Source organism: Chiloscyllium plagiosum, unplaced genomic scaffold, assembly GCF_037043375.1.
Source record: "Chiloscyllium plagiosum isolate Xiang-an unplaced genomic scaffold, Cpla_swu_hap1 HiC_scaffold_3, whole genome shotgun sequence".
Lineage (NCBI taxonomy): Eukaryota > Metazoa > Chordata > Chondrichthyes > Orectolobiformes > Hemiscylliidae > Chiloscyllium > Chiloscyllium plagiosum.
In genome coordinates, this window is record NW_028270141.1 from 70,928,823 (window position 1) to 70,948,194 (window position 19,372).

The following is a 19,372-nucleotide window of genomic DNA, read 5'->3' on the forward strand; positions in this document are numbered from 1 at the left end:
GGCAAGCTTGGCAAGATGTACCTTGATCGAGAGTACGGTGCTGGAAAAGTACAGCAGGTCAGGCAGCAGCATCTGAGGATCAGGAGAATCGACATTTTGGGCATAAGCTCTTCATCAGTCATTCCTGTTGATGGGCTTATGCCCGAAACGTCAATTCTCCTGCTCCTCGGATGCTGCCTGACCTGCTGTGCTTTTCCAGCACCACACTCTTGGCTCTGACCTTCAGCATTTGCAGTCCTCACTTTCTCTTCCAAGATGTACCTGGAGTATTGTGTGCAGTTTTAGTCTCCCTATCTCAGGAAGGATATTATTGCTCCAGAGAGAGTGCCACAGGTGTTTCCCAGACTTGTTCCCAGATTGTGAGACTGCCCCATGAAGAGAAATTGAGCAAACCGGCTCTTTTCTTTCTGGAGTTTCAAAGAATGAGAGATAATCTCATAGAAACATATAAAATATTCAAAGGGATGGACAGGGTTGATGCAGGTTAAATGTTTCTGCTGGCTGGGGAGTCTACAACCATGGGTCACAATATAAAAATGAGACAGATGCATTTAGAACTGAGATGAGGAGAAAGATGTTTATTCCGAGGATTGTGAATCTTTGGAATTCTCCACTCCAGAGGGTTGTGGAAGCATAGTCTTTGAGTACATTTAAAGTAGAAATTGATAGATTTCAGAATGCCTCAGATGTAAAAGGAGATGGGGAGAGTTTTGGTAAAAGACATTAAAGTGTTTGATCAGCAATGTCACTATTATATGGCGGAGCAGGCTCAAGGGGTTGAATGGCCTACTGCTGTTCTTATGTTCCTATAGCTGGAAACAAAGTAGTGGTGAGCAATTGTTCTTTGGATTTGAAGAATGTATATAGTGGAGTTCACCTGGAACATGTTAGGACCCTTATTGTTCCTAATATATTTTAATGACCTATCTTGGTGAACAGGGCACCAGTTAAAAGTTCTGGTAGAACTTCAAAATGAAAAAAAAAGACAGTTAGGTGAAATGAGCAGAAGAAAAATTTCATGCTGAGAAGTATGAAGTGATTCATTTTGATAAGAATACCACAGAGTGATCATATGAAATAAAGAGTACAGAAAAGGTAAAGAATGCAGTTAATAAAGCACATGGCATTAAGTGTTCTTCTTTAGGGACACAGAATCCAAAAATAAAAAAGTTACGTTAACTCAGTATAAAATATTGTAGCAGTGGTTCCACAGGTTGATGCAACGTTGAGGGCCTAAGGACCTGTACTGCGCTGTAATGTTCTATGTTCCATGTTCATTGCATCCAGTTCTGAGCACTTAACTTTAGGAAGGATGTGAAGAAATAAGATGGGATGCAGAAAAGATTCATGAGAATGTTTCCTGGAATCTGAAACTTCAGTTATGTTGAATGATTGAGAAGTTGAACATGCTTTTCTTGGAATAGAGAAGGTTGAGAAGAAATAAAGGTATTCAAAATCGCGAGGGATCTGAACAGAGTAGATTTGGATAAACATCTCCTATTGGTAGAAGGTTTGAGAACTAGAGAGCAGTTTTGAGGTAATTGGCAAAAGAAGCAATGGTAATATGAGGAATACCTTTTGCACGTGTTAATTTTGGATCAGAGTCTCTAATGGCATTGTGACTGGGAGTTAGCCTGCACATGGCTTTTCTGTGATAAATGTTGTAAACATACATACTTACAATAACAATTGTTGACATAAAACTTTTTGACAACAGCAAAATAAGATTTTATAGGCAGGATTTTAAAAATTTTATTATTTTTTAATGTGGGCATTGCTGCCAAGGTCACATGTATTGTGCCTGCGAGACGGTTATTTTGAGCATTTTTCTGAAATGGATACATATTGGAAATGGATCAGAGATGTGCCATGAGGGTTTTTTAGAGCTGGAACATGTCTGATGCTAATGTCTGCAGACATGGGGTACATGTGACCAATGCATGTTGTCAAACTATTCTCATAATGTTGGACTGCCAGCATTTTGCCCCTGGAACAATGAAAGGACAATAATAAATGTCCAAGTTGTCTGCAAGTGTTAGGTGCTGGCGTTTCCGTATACCCACTGCTTTACCTTCTCGGTGACAGAGATCACAAGTTGGAATGTCCTTAAAGAAGCTTAGACAGGCTACTGCACTTCATAATGCTGATAACATGCATTGCACCAATGGGGAGATTGGAATGTTTCAGGTAATAAATGGATTGTAAATAAAACAGACAATTTAGAGCAGAATCTTGCAAGGACCTGAAAGACACAGAAATGTGGCAGAATCACAAGAACTCCAGTGAGGCCAATCTAGATGTCAGGAACAACTCACTGCAAGTTTTTCACTAAGTTCCATGTGTCAAGATGACTAGTTTGTTAGGCAGTGGCAAGTTAGCAATTAAGGGTATTATGCTTGTTAATGATCTAATTAACTGCAAATTTTGTCTCATTAATTTGCTGTTTTCTATTGTACCATCTGCTGCGAGTAAATTGGATGCTAAGAATTCGTGACATGGAAAGCAGTAAGGCTACCTGGCAACTTTACTATGGCTTAAAAATGTGTAGCAGGAAAAGCGCAGCAAGTCAGGCAGCATCAAAGGAGAAGGAGAATCGACATTTCGGGCATAAGCCCTTCTTCAGGAACTTTACTATGGCACTTGCTCTGAAGGTTCTCCATATTTGTCCCACTAACATCTCAGGGCACACTCCATGGGCATTGGTCACATGTACCCCATGTCTGCAGACATTAGCATCAGACATGTTCCAGCTCTAAAAACCCTCATGGCACATCTCTGATCCATTTCCAATATGTATCCATACTTCAATGCTGCACATTGGTATAATGTAATGCTGCAGTAAGGACACTGTGCACTCAGGGGCATGCACCTGGCTCATGGACTGGACCAAACAGCCTTTTCACTCGCTGTCATTGCAGTTACTCAATCTGAACATGCCTGGATGCTTTTCTCACTCACTCAGACACACCAGGCTCACAGAACTGCTGTATTACCACATTGTTTTGTGCAGAGTAAGGGAGGCAGCTAGTCATAGTTGTCAGCAGTCCTCAATCATGACAAGAGAAATAGCTTTTGTTCAGGGGGTTCTGGCAAAATCAGTTGAGAGCAGACTCTGATATAAATCCAAGAGCTTGGACACAGTCAGTCAACTGCTCGGGGAAGTCAAAGTCAGGGTACTCTCCTTGTAAGGGGTGAGGAGCTGAACGTTGGGAAGCCCACTACTCACCTTGGATATGGTCAAAGGTCGAATGGAGATAGAATTGGACAAGAGGGGTGCTATAGTCCCTGGCCCTATGAGGCCTATGGGACCACAGAGCCACCATGCCATTTTGGCAGAGTTGAAAATGATGCTGAAGTTCCCTTTCTTTGGATTCTTTGTCCCTCAGAGTCTTCAACTGAATTCATACATTGGACAATCTTCAAATTCAGATTTCACTGATAGCTTTGACGTATCTCACTGAAATATTGTCTGGAATACTTAAAGGCAGCAAATTGGATTATCACCCCCTCTGAGCACAAACTCAAATTGTGATTACTTAGATGTAATTGAGGCTGCGTCTTCTAGCCTTGGAATACCTGCAGATTTGTCTCTAAAAACTGAATGAACACTATTTTATCTCATTTTAATACAGAATTGCAATTATAAGGATGAATATATTTTAAGGTTCATTATGGTATATTTTATGGCATTGAATTAAAGATTATGTCAACTCGCTGCACCAGCAGAAATGATCCACCTACACCAGAGACTTTTAATTGCTTGTTTAATAAAGCATATAGTAATTTAGATCATAACTTGCAAGCAGTGGGGACAAATGAAAGTATATTTTGTGACACATTTTTTTGAAATTAACATTAGTTAAGTCAGTGTTCAATGAGTGATTTGTTTCATGCTCATTTTTGACCTCTTCCATCACTGTCATATAATTAATGGTTTAAAAAAAAAGTGACTTCCACAGAAGCCTCAGTCTTTTATGATCTGAACTCTATGTTCTCACATGTACCACTTTTAGACTAATGTATCTTAGTGTATCCAAATTTAACAAAGAACCTTTAATTAAAATATAGAGCTAGATTTCATGCTTTCCTACCCAGCAGGTTGGAGACCTCAAAGTTCATAATATCCAGCTGATGCTGTCTATCACCTATATGTCCTACACTGACCTAACTCAGATTTTGCATTGGGGCAGAAGTAATGAAGGGTGACCTGCCTTTGTGACTATTGAAGCCCTTATATGGTCAATGATCACTTCACGATCTCATCCTGTTCCTATTGCTATTTTACCCATAGGCCATACCAAGCAAGTGGCTTGCAGTCTGATAGCTTTTGCTTAAAGGCCTAGGGCTGACCAATGGATGGAGAGAGGGTCAGAGTTGAAAAATGTGGTGCTGGAAAAACACAGCAGGCCAGACAGCATCCGAGGAGTAGGAGAATCGACGTTTCGGGCATAAGCCCTTCTTCAGGAATCATGCTTATGCCCGAAATGTTGATTCTCCTGCTCCTCGGATGCTTCCTGGCCTGCTGTGTTTTTCCAGCACCACATTTTTCAACTCTGGTACTCCAGCATCTGCACTCATCACTTCCTCCGGAGAGAGGGTCAGTCCTACTTTGCAAGTTCCCAGTGCTCTTGTTGGACGTGACCTATCCTCTCATTATCTTATTATCCCCCAAGGTCACGGAGACACAGACCCAAACACCTCTACTACCTTACCCTCCTCACCCAGAACCAACCTGCTAGCCTCGTCTTGTTGATATGCCTGACTTATGTTGGAGTCCAATCTTCGGTTTTTTGGGGGGACTGTCTGCTGTCCTAGCAGTATCCATTGTTCCTGACTGCCACTGTTGGGAAAATAGAATTGCCAGTCAATTAATTAGCAGACAGTTCTCTAAGATGGGACTTCCTCACAAAATATGAGTGAAAATCTCCCTTTGACCAAAATAACATTGCTCCCAGTGTTAAATTGCAGAAGTAGGCTATTGCTGCAGTGGATGGGCTTGCCACTGGCTTTATGATGGCTGTTGGGGACCAAAGCATCCAGTAAAGCCTTTGGTTTTCTAGAGAATAGTTGGTTCCCAAACTTTTCTTACTTGACCTTAAAGACGGGAAATATCAAGTTGTCGGGCCAAAGATTTCAGGTTTAAATAACTAAACTTAGTTAAGGTATAGGAACTGATGGCAAATGATTAATCAAAATTAGTTACATCATTACAACGCTCAAAACCAATTAAATTAAAACTAGTGCCAAAATACCATTTTGAGACATACATACTGTACAACTTGATAGCAGACAAAACAACAATATGCGTATGACTCTTTTGTTTTCTGTTACACCTGTGAGGTGGGATGGTATACATCATGAATGCTATGACATTAAATGAAAGGCCACCTGCCTGGAAAGATGGACATAAGATATCTTACGCTGTTATTTAAAGAAGAGCTAATATTCCTTGATGTAATGGCCTGAATCAATACCACCAAAGGTCAGATAATGAGTAATTTATCTCATTACTGATGTGTGTAAATATACTTCCATGCTTACCCACTAAGCAATAAAATGTTTCATTTGCATTGAAAAAGTATGGGATGCTGTTATAAAAATAATATCAAGCTTGTTCTTTCTTCGTCCTCCGTTCACCCATTGAATTTGGACCTTTTTCTCGAACTAAAAACTGTTGGATATTTTTCCAGTAAAGCAAGGTCAAAAATATTAGTTTTAGGAACCATTGTCTTATGAACAGAGGCTGACATTAGGAACCAGGGGTGGTGGTGTTGAATGTCCTATTGAAGAGAAAATGAGGTGTGCAGATGCTGGAGATCAGAGATGGAAATGTGTTGCTGGAGAAGCGCAGCAGGTCAGGCAGCATCTAGGGAACAGGAGAATCGACGTTTCGGGCATTAGCCCTTCTTCAGGAATGAAGAAGGGCTAATGCCCGAAACGTCGATTCTCCTGTTCCCTTGAATGTCCTATTGCCAAGTAAGGTGCAGCTGGAATTGAAGATACTTGCCCCATTTCCAAATCCTTTCTCCTGTCACAACCCATTGAACTGCAATTTTAACTTAAAGGCAAATGATACCTATCTGCTAGACTTCGGGCTAGACTTAAATGAGAGATGATTGCTAATTATATAGGTAAAATCTCTTGGGTCTCTTATTGTGATGAACCAGAGTTCCTGTTCCAATCATCTTTAAAATCATCACCTTCGGGTGGGTGTGAACTACCTGTTTGCATCTGGAACAAAATTGATCTCATACAAATGAGTCTCATATGTAAAGTTGGCAGCCTGCTTGGCTTTCTTTGACAGTGTCTTTGTAGCTATCCATCACTACCATGAAGATAACATGACATTGCTGCAAAGGGACATTTTCTGTCACCCAGAAGCGGAAGGAGCAAAGATGAACTGAAGCAGTAGGACACTGGAAATATAGTTTTCCATGAAGCAAGGGACCATAGAGAGAGTTAGAGAATTAGATTAAATGCTCCCCTGCTGGTAGGTTTCAAGGTGGGCCCATGCTGAATACAGAAGATGGCCTACTTACCACCTACCCACAAGCTCCTGGCCCCAATACAATTTACCTGCAGTGGGAGTGACATTGGGTAATGTGGCCTTCTCTGGGACAATTGTGGGTATGCAACATCCATTTAATTAGCTCATCCTATCACTGTCAGGATTGAACCAGTGCTAAGAAGTCAATGTCACGTGGCTAGTCTTCCAGCTCCATGGGCCAGTGGTAGATTAGTGTTGACTTGCTGGGCTGATTGGAGGATCAAGCATATATTGTTACCATGAACCTTCCAGTTCCCACCACTGAACCCTTGCAATCTAGCCCCCATTGACTTCTTAATTCCCTTTCCCAAACACATCCTGACCCCCAAGCATTTACAAAGTTCTAATCTATCACTGAATGCCTCCTCAGTCCGCAATGCGGTTTTGGAAGTAACCACAGTGGTGTTACCAGTACTTGAGTGCTTTTGGCCTCTGATTGTTTGGCTCTCTGTAACAGGACTTCTGGACACTGAAGGGTGAAATTCTGCTTCCAGCCTACTATCTAATAAAAGGACATGGGACAGTCATTATTCTCTGTGTGGGTTCTCCCTAACATTTTAACCTTGTAAACAGGTTCTGTCTTGCCATGTATAATTCACATTGAAGAAGGCCATTTAACTCAAGAAGTCAATTTCAATTCTGCATAGATGAAGCTAATTAGTCCCATTCCCACACTGTATCCCTATAGTTCTGTAAATTTATTTCAATCAAATCCCCATCTGATTTCCTTTGGAAATCATTCATCATCTCTATCATTATTATACTTGCAGGCAGTGAGTTCTGTGATGTTAACAAAGAGGTAAAGGCTTCTTCATCATAGGTGAGAAAATCATGACTGGGCCTTTACTCTCCAGGGTTATTCATAGTGGGCATACCTCCGCTGTCCTAGAGTACACTACCATCCCTCTGGGTCAATGATGACAGCTGGTCTAGGGAAAGAAATTGTTAGAGAATCGGCCTTCCCTCTATATTGTCAACTCTATCTGGTGAGGAAATCTTAATTGACTTTATTCTCTCCAGTGAGGGGAAGTATATCTAGATTAATGTTGAAAAGCATAGGAAAGGCATTAAGTTCTGACTTCTGATTTTGTTTCATTCTTTTTCCATTAGACAGTTTGATTTTTTAATCCAAGCATTCGTCTCGCATGTGTCATTGTGAAATTTGGTGAGTAAAGGCAAGTTCTATTTTAACTCTTCAATCATAACAATGTATGCCGATGAGACCAATGACAAGAAACTCAGTTGGAAAATTAACGCTACATCAGCTTGTATCTGCCATAGTTATTGCAAGAACTGAATCGCTTTGTCCATGGAAATGTGAGGCTAAATTATTAATTGAGTTAAAATCTATTTCAGCTTTGTGTATAAGTCAGGTCCCTTGTAAACTGTCTTTAAAAATTCATGACTAAAAATAACTCCTATGCAATGTTGTGAAGATCTGTTGTTATATTTTTCTTATTTATAGTGCTATGCCATTAATTTTTCTCAGGACAGTACTGTAACCTATCATTCCATTGACATTTCAACATACAGAATGGGCAAATACATAAAATAAACTCTCACTTAGCAAACATTATAACTGAGCTCTTATGTGACCAACAAACAGTTGATCAGAGCTTTTTGTTTTACATAGCCTTTTACGTTCCAAAACCACCTTCTGACTCTAGTAAATGGCATGAGAAGATGACTGCATGATCAGGAGGCTGACGTAACCTGGTATTTAAATGTCAACATCTAAATACAAATTTTCCCTAATCACAAGAGACATTGAGCTTAGATTTCTAAGAGCAACAAGTTAAATAAAAAGGAATTGGTTGAATATCAGTAAAGCATGAAACCGGAGCATGTAATATTTACAAAGTGCAAATGCAGGGTTCACCAGGAAGAGAATGCATAATTCAAATCAAAGTACATTTACAAAGGAGCAAATAAAGAAGCCATGCTATATTCCTAGCTTAAACTGTTGGAAAGAATTCTTAGTTTAATCTTAGTTCTGTTTCTGCAGTTTTAGCAATAATATCTTTCATTTAAACTCTAAACTTTAAAGAGAATCAAGAAAATAAGCTTCCAATGACTTTAACCAGACAACATCTGAAACGTTAATATCTATAATCACTGTTGAAGTAATGCATCTCTTTGAACTATCTATGTTAATCTGCTTCTCCCATTATCAGAAACAACAAATTAGTTTTAGACAGCTTCTAAAGTGTTTAATTAGCAATCTTTGTTGAAATAAATAAGTGAACAGAAAGTAAGAAATTCTTGCAAATCACTTGTAAAAATTTGCCCAGATAATTTTTTCTCATCTGGTCTCATTAATTCAAAGCAGCCAATTTCATATAGATTAATGATTAATGCTTGTATTCATCAATTTGCTGGTTTGATTGAATTACAAAATGTTGTGTGTGTAAATCTGCACAACTCAGGGTCACATAAGATTTTTTGTGCAGACTTATGTGTAAAATTGGAAGATTAGATAAATAATCAGATTTAATGAAGCTAATCTTTCTCGCTTTTGTTATTTTGGTGCTGGAAAATTCTCCCATAGTCTAGAATCTGATTCCTCACTGCTGGTTTACATGTTCCCAGTTAAGAGTAAACTTTGAACGGTGTGTTGATGGTTGACAGATATCTGCCCACAGGCAGCAGCTGGGAATTAAACTGACAATCAGCCAGCATTGGGCCTAATCACTGAGGTCAACTTCTGTCTGATGTATAAGACTGACAATGACCGGAGGAGATGAGTGAAAGGGAGATGGGAGAGTGAGCATTAGTCCATCCATTATTTTCAAACCCTACCTCTATTCCTCCCCTCACTGACTGTGGCTGTAATTGTGAGGTGATCATTGGGGCTGCAGACCACTGTTTGGTAAGAATGGCAGCAGTGGCCTCTTTTCATGTTGTGAGTTTATGAAATGTCTTCAGAAGGGATTTCCATCTTGAGGCATCCCCTTTTTCACATATCTCCTTGAAGCTCTTATTGTGAAAGTGGGACTTCTGATACATTGTGCAAGAAGTCCTTGCATTAGCCTGCTGAACTCATGACCTTCCTCACTACCTTTAATAGATGGGCAGACAGACAGTATCCTGCTGCTTCACTTGCTTCTGTAAATTTCTGTTGGCACCTGGAAATGCACTTGATTTCAGGATCCTGAGTGCAAAACAAAAATTCAGTCTTTGATGTTCATCCTGGTTGTTCCTTACTTCCCATCAGGAGATAAAACACAAATTATCACAGTTAAAGGTATCCAGAGTTTCTGATGGCCGAATAGTTGATTCTACAGGAAGATGGTAATTAAATCTGTGTTTACCATGGAGAAACTTGGGGAGGTCAGTGGTGATTTCTTAGAGGCAGTCCATATCACAGTAGAAAAGATGTTGGATTGTATTAGAGTGTATGAAGTGGATAAATCCCCTGATCCTGACCGGATATATCCAAGAACACTGCAAGAGGCGAGAGAAGAAATTGAGGGGGCCTTGGCTGATATTTTTGCATCGTTAGCCACAGGTGAGGTCCTGGAAGACTGCAGGGTAGTGAATATTGTGCCACTATTCAAGAAGGGCTGCAAAAAAAAAAACCTGGGAACTACAGACTAGCAAGCCTAACATTTGTGGTCATGATTTGGAGATGCCGGTGTTGGACTGGGGTGTACAAAGTTAAAAATCACACAACACCAGGTTATAGTCCAACAGGTTTATTTGGAAGCACACTAGCTTTCGGAGCGACGCTCCTTCATCAGGTGATTGTGGAGGGTTCGATCGTAACACAGAATTTATAGCAAAAATTTGCAGTGTGATGTAACTGAAATTATACATTGAAAAATTGATTGTCTGTTAAGCCTTTCATCTGTTAGAATACAGTGATTGTTTCACTTCTTTCATGTGTAAATCACAAAACCCTTTTTTTAACTTTAAAAAACTTTTTAAAAAAAGTGTTTTGTGATTTACACATGAAAGAAGTGAAACTATCACTGCATTCTAACAGATGAAAGGCTTAACAGACAATCAATTTGAGGGCTGGAGGGCATCAGTTTAAGGTTATAGGGGAAAGAATAAAAGGGAACCTAAGGGGTAACTTTTTCACCAGAGGGTGGTATGCATACGGAATGAGCTGCCAGTTGAAGTTGTAAAGTGGGTACATTAACAGCATTTAAAAGGCATTTGTACAAATACATCGATAGGAAAGGTTTAGAAGGATAAGGACCAGGTGAAGGGAAATGGGGTTCGCGTGCATGTACATTTTGGTCGGCATGGACCAGTTTGGGCCAAAGAGCCTACTTCCATGCTGTAGGACTCTATGACCTGCAAAATCATCAAGGCAGCAGACTCTGAAGAAATTACCCTGTAAAATAATTTCAGTGGGAAACTCCTTTTTGCCTGAAGCCTTCTGAAAGTATCCATACAAATCAGAGAATTTGGAGTGTTCCTCTGCAGTTACGTTCATTGTTACTCAACCTCGTCTAACTTCTGAATAACAATTACACTGACCCTCCTGCATACTTCTCAATCTCCCTAGAACCCTTACACTTCCTAGATCCTAACCCACAGTTCCTTCTCTCCCCAACGACTCTTAGGACCATAAGACATTGCAGCAGATTTATGCCATTCGGCCCATCGAGTCTGCTCCTCCATTCGATTGTGGCTGATATGTTTCTCAACTTCATTTTCCTGCATTTTCTCGATTACATTTGATGACTCCCTTACTAATCAAGAACCTGTCTATCTTTGTCTCAAATGAAGTGAATGAATGGCCTCCATAGAAATGAGTTTCACAGATTAACGACCCTGTGGCTGAAGAAATTCTTCCTGATCTCAGTTCTATAAAGGGTTGTCCCTTCACTCTGAGGCTGTCCCCTTAGATCCTGGTCTCTCCTAATTGTGGAAACATCTTCTCCACATTCACTCAATCCAGGCTTCTCAGTATTCTGTAAGTTTCAGTTGGATCTTCCCCTCATCTTTCGAAACTCCACAGATAGAGTCATCAATTGCTCCTCAAGCTCTTCATCTCTGGCACCATTTTTGTAAACCTCCTCTGGTCTCCTTCCAACACCAGCACATCCTTCCTTAGATACAGGGCCAAAAACTGCTCACAATATTCCAAGTACAGCCTGATCAGAGCCTTATAAATTCCTGTTCTTGCATTCTAACCTTCTTGAAATGAATGCTAACACGGCATTTAATTTCCTAATTGCCAACTGAACCTGCATGTTAACCATAACAGATACCTGAATTAGGACTCCTAAGACTCTTTGTTCTTCAGATTTCCAAAGCCTTTACCATTTAGAAATAATTTATGCCTCTGTTCTTCCTACCAACGTGTATAACCTCATACTTTCCCAATTGTATTCCATTTGCCATTTCCTTGCCTACCTGGTCTGCCCAAGTCCTTCTGCAGCCTCCCCACCTTCTCTACACTATCTATCCTCTACATATCTTTGTGTCATCTGAAAACTTAGAAACAATGCCCTCAGTTTCTTCATCCAGATTGTTAATGCAGATTGCAATATTTTTGGTCCCCATACTGACCCCCCGCAGAACTCCACTAGTCACCAGCTGACATCCTGAAAAATACCCCTTTATCCCCACTCTACCTTCTATCAGTCAGATAATCCCCTATTCATTCTAGTATCCTGCTCTTAACAACATGGACTCACCTTGTTTAACAGCATCTTGTGTGGTAACTCATCAAACGCCTTTTGCAAATCCAGCTAGATCACTGGCTCTTTGCCTAACTTGATCTTTACCTCTTCAAAGAATTCTAATAAATTTGACAGATATGACCTCCCCTTGATGAAGCTATGCTGATTTGCCCCTAATTTACCATGCACTTCCAAGTATTCCACAATCTCATCCTTACTAAATGACTCTAAAGTCTTACCCACGATCATGGTCAGGCTGAGAGGCCTATAATTTCCTGAGTTCTGGCTCCTTCCCTTCTTATACAGGGCTGTTACATGGGCTATTTTCTAGTTGTCTGGTACCCTCCCTGAATCCAGTGATTCCTGAAAGATCATCACCAGTGCTGTACAATCTCCTCAGCTATCTCCTTCAGAACCCTGGGATGCGGTCCAACTGGTCCAAGAAATCTATCCACCCTCAGACCTTTCAACTTCCCCAGTACCTTTTCCTTAGTGACTACACGTACCTCTGTCCCTGACTCTCTTGAACCTCTGGCGTGGTACTGGTGTGTTCCACTGTGAAAACTAATGCAAAGTATTTATTCAGTTCCTCCACAATTATTTTGTTCTTCATTACTACTTATAGAGTCATAGAGATGTACAGCATGGAAGCAGACCCTTCGGTACAACTCATCCATGCCGACCAGATATCCCAACCCAATCTAGTCCCACCTGCCAGCACCCGGCCCATATCCCTCCAAACCCTTCCTATTCATATACCCATCCAAATGCCTCTTAAATGTTGCATTTGTACCAGCCTCCACCACTTCCTCTGGCAGCTCATTCCATACACGTACCACCTGTGTGAAAAAGTTGCTCCTTAGGTCTATTTTATATCTTGCCCCTCTCACCCTAAACCTGTGCCCTCCAGTTCTGGACTTCCCGACCCCAGGGAAAAGGCTTTGCCTATTTACCCTATCCGTGTCCCTCATAATTTTGTAAACCTCTTTAAGGTCACCCCTCAGCCTCCTTCTCAAGCCGCATCTTCCAGCAGTCCAATATCCAAACTTGTTTCTCTCCTGCTTTGAAATATCCAAAAAAAAAACTCTTGCAATCTTTGTTTTTTCCTTAATCAACCTATTTAGAGATGTTATTGCACATCGCTGGAGCCGGTGGGACTTGAATCCAGACCTTGTGGTCTGGAGTAGGGACATTACAACTTTGCCACAAGAGGACATAAAAATACGGAATGTTTCACAAATTTGCATGTCATCCATGAGCAGGGTCCATGTTAATCTTCTTTACATCATTCCGATTTAGTATATGTGCCACCTAAACGAGTACTACTAGCTTATCCTCATGTTGTAGCTTCTCCCCGGTCCATTGCATTTTGTTTATTGCCCTCTGTTGGTTTTTAAAGGTTTCCCAATTCTCTGCCTTCCCAAAAGCCTTCACCACGTTGTGTGCTTTTTCTTTTGTTTTTGTGCTATCTCTGACTTCCCATGTCAGATATGGCTACCTCATCCTCCCCTTATAATGGTTCTTTTTCCTTGTCATAGATTTCTGCTGTGCCTCCTAAATTACTCCCCGAAACTCCTGCCATTACTGCATGACAGTCTTCCTGCTAGGCTCCCCTTCCAATCAACTCTGGCCAGCTGCTCCTTCATGTCTTTGCTGTTATCTTTACTCAATTGTAATATTGTTACATCTGATTCTAGCTTCTCCCTCTCAAACTGCAGGATGAATTCTTGAAAATTATGGTCACCGCCCGCTCAGGATCCTTCACCTTAAACTCCGTAATGAAGTCTGCCTCCTACATATCACCAAATCCAGAAATGCCTGTTTCCTAGTGGGCTCTCCCACAACTTGCTGCAAAAAGCCATAGACATTCCATAGTTTCCTTTTCTTGGGATTTGCTACCAATCTGACTTTCCCAGTCCACCTGCATATTGAAGTCCTAAAATGTTTATTTCAATCGTGCCCTTCTTACCTGTCTTTTCCATTTCCTGATGTATTTTCTGCCCCACATCCTGACTATTGCTTGGAGACCTGTACATAATTCCCACCCATGGTATTTTTCACTTCCAGTTCTTGACTCTACACACACAGATTGTACTTCTTCCAACCCCATATTACTTCTTGCTATTGATTTAATTTTATTTCTTACTAACAAGGCAACAGTCCCCCTCTGTCTGTCGTCTATCCTTTAAACAGAACGTGTATCCTTGGATATTAAGTTCCCAACCTTGATCCCCTTGCAGCCATATCTCTGTGATACATCTTACCTGCCAGTTTCAACCTGAGCTGCAAGCTCATTTATCTTCTTTCATATACTGTGCCCATTTAAATATAACACCCTCAGTCCTATGTTGACTGCTCCTTAGCTCTTTGTTGTTCCCTTCTCTGCTATGCCTGAAGTTAGATTCCTGAGCCTTTCCATACTCTGTCCTTTTGCTTGTTCACAGTTATTACTATGATTAATCTCTGTGGTTACTTGATCCAACAACCACACCCTTGCTGCCAAACCCAACAATCTCTGTCTCCCTTACTGGCATCTGAAAACCCTTTCCCTTAGAATAAAAAAAAACCCAGACACAACAGTTCCCTCCTCTACACTTGCCTCACTCACTGTCAGAACCAACACACCTCCTCCCTTGGGTCCCTGGCCACGAGAAACAATACCTTCCCCTGCTGCCAAACCTAAGACTCCACCTCTCCCCAGGACCTGACACACTACATCCCTCACCGTGGGACTTGATAAACCTTCTTGCTGCAGAAATAAAAGCAAAAACAGAAATTGCTTGAAAAACTCAGCAGGTCTGGCGGCATCTGTGGAGAGAAATCAGTGTTGATGTTTTGAATCCCGTGACCCTTATTCAGAACTACTTGCTACAAAACCTGACAATACCTCCCCCCTCTTTGACAGTACCCATGCCCCTGTTTACCCCAATTGACCTAAAAACTCCATCATGTATCTGCCACCCTACTCACCTGCCACCCGACCCACTTGGCTTGTTTACACACTTACCTTACATACTTAGCCTTTTACAGGAGCTGTTAAAGTTTCTGTCTGTTCCACTGGATATTTAAATCACTGAAAGCGACAATTATAGTTTGACTTCCTCTGAACTATCCTCCACTGTAAAGACACAGCTAGATTTGAGGAATGCTCTACATTTCCATAAGAATCGTGTTTGGAGTCTCCTGCAAGAAATGGGGAGGTGTCTTAACATAAAAAAAAGGAGTGGATTGACAATCTAACTGTGATTGCCGCTCCTCAGAAAATCTGACCCATTATTTAATATTTGCTTTCTATTAGATCAATTGCACAATCGAACTGAGTCTTCCTGCTGTTCTGGCTGACAGTTGTCCTGTAATGACTGATTCATCAGAATCAGTGAAATAACTTCCACTGCACGGTGTCTTCCATTGCAGAGGGTGGGTGACCAGTTCGGGTGGGGGCCTGGTGTGGGATTGGATGGGGTTTGGGGGGGGAGGCCGGACGGGGGTGTAGGGTTGGGGGCAGATGGGGTCAGGGGCTTGCGTGCCGTGTGCTGCTACCTAGTCTCCTGAACGGGGAGCAGACTTAGCAAGTGCTCGCTGTGTCAATTCCATTGAACTGATGGGGGGGGGTGGGAAGGTGGCGGAGGAGACTTCAGCAAAGCTGCAGGTCCCTTACACACAAGAGTGTGTCTGCTCAGAAACAAACCCTGAGACAGAGAGAAGGAGCAAGGCAGGCAGAGCAAGGAAAAAGGAAACTTCCGAAAACTCTGAGCCCCAGCGGAGAGGCATTGAATCAATTAACCGAATAATCAATTATCCAAACGAAATAGTGCCTGCCCATCTCATTCAGATAATCGAGGTTCCTTTGTATAATGATGCCTCCCTGCATGGTCCTCCTCCAGGCTGTGAACAAGCTGCCGGAAGCTCACCAAGTATGTTTTGATGGAAGTGACAAAGAGATCAATAACCATTTGGATTGCAAACATGAAGGTATGCTGCCTTCCTTCAGGTTGTGCAAGCAGACATCCTGCTGAAACAGGTAGGGGCATAACCTGGAAGTGGTCCCAATCTCATCAATTTTATTATCTCAGAAAATTGCGGATGCTGAGGTGGCTAAAAGATCGGTATTGCCAACTATGCTGCAATAATACCCTGCAGCATCAGCTGTCTGTAGGCAGATGAGTTTAAATGGGTGAGATACATTCCATCATTTTAAAACCAGTCTGTGCTGTCTCATCTGAAACTTTTTTTTGTTATTAGTGAGTTGGATGATATTCAATCCTAATTTTTAATATTGAGCAAAATGTTGGCCTACATAACCTATCAAAATTTAAAACAGAACCAAACGGCATCCAGTTCAACAAGCTGACAAGTGGATGTTGTAGCAGATGTCTATAGACCTAGAGGTTAGGACTTAATGACAGGTAATTGCAGTTGAATTGCCTCAGCAGTTGAATACTGAATCACAGAACAGTTATAATGCAGCAAGTGACCAATTAGCCCATTGTACTTGCCCAGGATCTCCGAACATGCAGCACCAAATAATGCCATTCTCCCACATTTCCCCCATAACTCTGCATAGTGTTTCTGTTTAATTAAGCATCCGATCGCTTCTTGAATGCTTCAATTTAAACCCGCTTTCACCACACATTCAAACAGTACATTCCAAACCCAAACCAGTTGCATCGTGAAAATGTTTCTTCTCATATTACATTTACTACATTTTGCAAATCACTTTAAATTTGTGCCGTCTCATTTTTCATCCATTTACAAGAAGCAGCAATTTCTCCCTGTCCAGTCTCTTGTCATTTGGAAACCTTCAATCAAATCTCATCTCAGCTTTCTCCTTTCCAAGGAGACACAATCCCAATTTCTCCAACCTTTCCTCATAACTTATGTTTCTCATCCCTGGAACCATTCTCGTAAACCACGTGTGCACTCTCGCCAATGCATTCACGTCCTTTTTTATAGTGTCATGCCCAGAACTATACACAATTTTCCAGCTGATGTCTAACTAGTGTCTTATACAGTTTCAGTATAACCCCCTTGCTTTTGTATACTATACCCCCATTAATAAAGCCTAGGAGTATGCACTTAAAGCTGTCTCCACCTGTCCTTTTGGATTTCTACAATGTCTTTCTCGCAACTATAATAGTATGAAATTTTATATTGTATACAGACGTAAAAATTAAGGTTTTGCAAGCTAGTGTGCTGCTGAAACCTCATCAGCATCCTCGTAAATAGAGCCCAAGCCATTTAGTTAACTTGTAAATTTGATGCTGGAAAAGGGTATATCAAAGCCACCTTGCAGTATAATGGTAATCCTATTTAACTCATTTATCTTTGTATATCATGCTGCACAGTCCTAAGACTCTCTATCCATAAATTTGCCCAGGCTACCTCATTACCCTGGAAGTGTAAGGTTTCTCAAAGGTTAGAGAAAGATGTGAAGTGAGCTGTTTCATCTTTCCGCTATGGCAGTGTTCATCTGTAAAAGGATGCTGCCATCAAGCCAAAACGGCATTCTGCTGATCACACCAATCTGTCATGAGGCATATGGATTTCGGTGCTGGAATGATACCGTGTATGCAGCCTGTATGTCCCAAAAGGACTGTCAGAATGTATGAAATATCCTTCCAAACAGACACAGAAATTACGGGAGAAACTCAGCAGGTATGGCAGCATCTGCGCAGAGAGGAACAGAGTTAATGTTTGGAATTCAGTATGACTCTTCTCCAGAAATGCCATATTGAAAACATTTGATACAATGATTACTGTCCCCTGAATGCTTCACCATTGACATGTGTTCTGCTTGGTCCATCTCGCTCCCCAAAACTCAGCCTAACGGTGATCACTTCAGAACAGCCCTTTCAGTTCTGAAGAAGTCATACTAGACTTGAAACATTAGCTCTGTTTCCATTTCCACAGATGCTGTTAGACTTTCTGAGTTTTTCCAGCACTTTCTGTATTTGTTCCAGATTTCCAGTATCCCCAGCATTTTATTTTTATTTGAGCATAACCATTCAGCTTTCGCAATAAGTAAGGTGATGACTGTACCTAAGCAGTTCATGCTTACAAACCTCACACCACAATGTCCAACATTAGATGTGATTTTGCAAGTGGATAACATTTACTGGATAATCCTGTGTGTGTGAAGAAATACATTGACCATGAATTTAGAATTGCCAAGCACACAGTGTATTACACTTGTGTGTACTTGAAGCTACTTGTAGTAACACACAAGAACCATACTTTGCAGACAGAAAGAACAAGAAAACATACAACATCTGTTTCAACTTAACAAATAGGTCACAGCCATTTTCTGGTTCATTCTCAGAGCAGTGCCTTGACCAGAGTCAATCTGTTTGATTTAAAATCTGAACAAAGTCTACTGTTAACTAGCAATAATAATTAATGTATGCATTCTTCATGGCAATGTCTCTACCAATCAGATTCTGCTTGCCAACCAATTAGACTGTCCTCTCGTGCATTGTAAATGTTGATTTCCCCCTAACTTATATCCGTGTGAATTGTCCTGATGTGTGCAAAACAGAAAACTTCAACAAAATGTGTCTTTTACCAGCAAATCTCAAGTTCTGTACCAAATGAGTATTTGTTCTCTGTAATTTTATTGCAGATTTATTCCTGTATATTTATCTTACTAGTTGGTTGCTTATGGACTATACTGAACAATGTAATTGCACCTCTGTGTTCCTTAGCTCTAGACAAAATGATTCTATCTTTGCATTGTCCAGGACATTCTCTTTCTCCAGAACTGTAATGCCCCTTATCTGAGATTGTTCCCCTTCTGCTGTTGTTCCGTTCCTATGTTATCTGAACACATATTGCATCCAGGAATATTTCATGTATAGTCCTGCTAATTACAGTCTTGCTCTAATTCCACATGATAATCTGCACCTGTAACTCACCAATCTTATTTACTAAACTCCATACAGCTATGCTATATATAGTGTAACTCTGACTTAGAAAAGTTTCAGTTCCTCCCTTACCCCAACTCCACTTATTAACTAAAAACCAAAATAACTGTGGATGCTGTAAATCAGAAACAAAAATAGAAGTTGCTGGAAAAGCTCAGCAGGTCTGGCAGCATCTGTGGAGAGAAATCAGAGTTAATGTTTCGGCTCCCATCATCCTTCCTCTGAATGTCTTCACTTACAAACCAAATTCTGTTTCCAATCTGTCC

General features: G+C 40.9%; 1 non-coding gene across 1 annotated transcript; it reads right to left on the reverse strand.

The window, feature by feature from the left end:
* Positions 1-13,403: 13,403 nt before the first annotated feature.
* LOC122548713 (U6 spliceosomal RNA) lies at positions 13,404-13,509 on the reverse strand. Its single transcript, XR_006311324.1, has one exon. It is a non-coding gene; the product is annotated as a U6 spliceosomal RNA (small nuclear RNA).
* Positions 13,510-19,372: the final 5,863 nt, after the last annotated feature.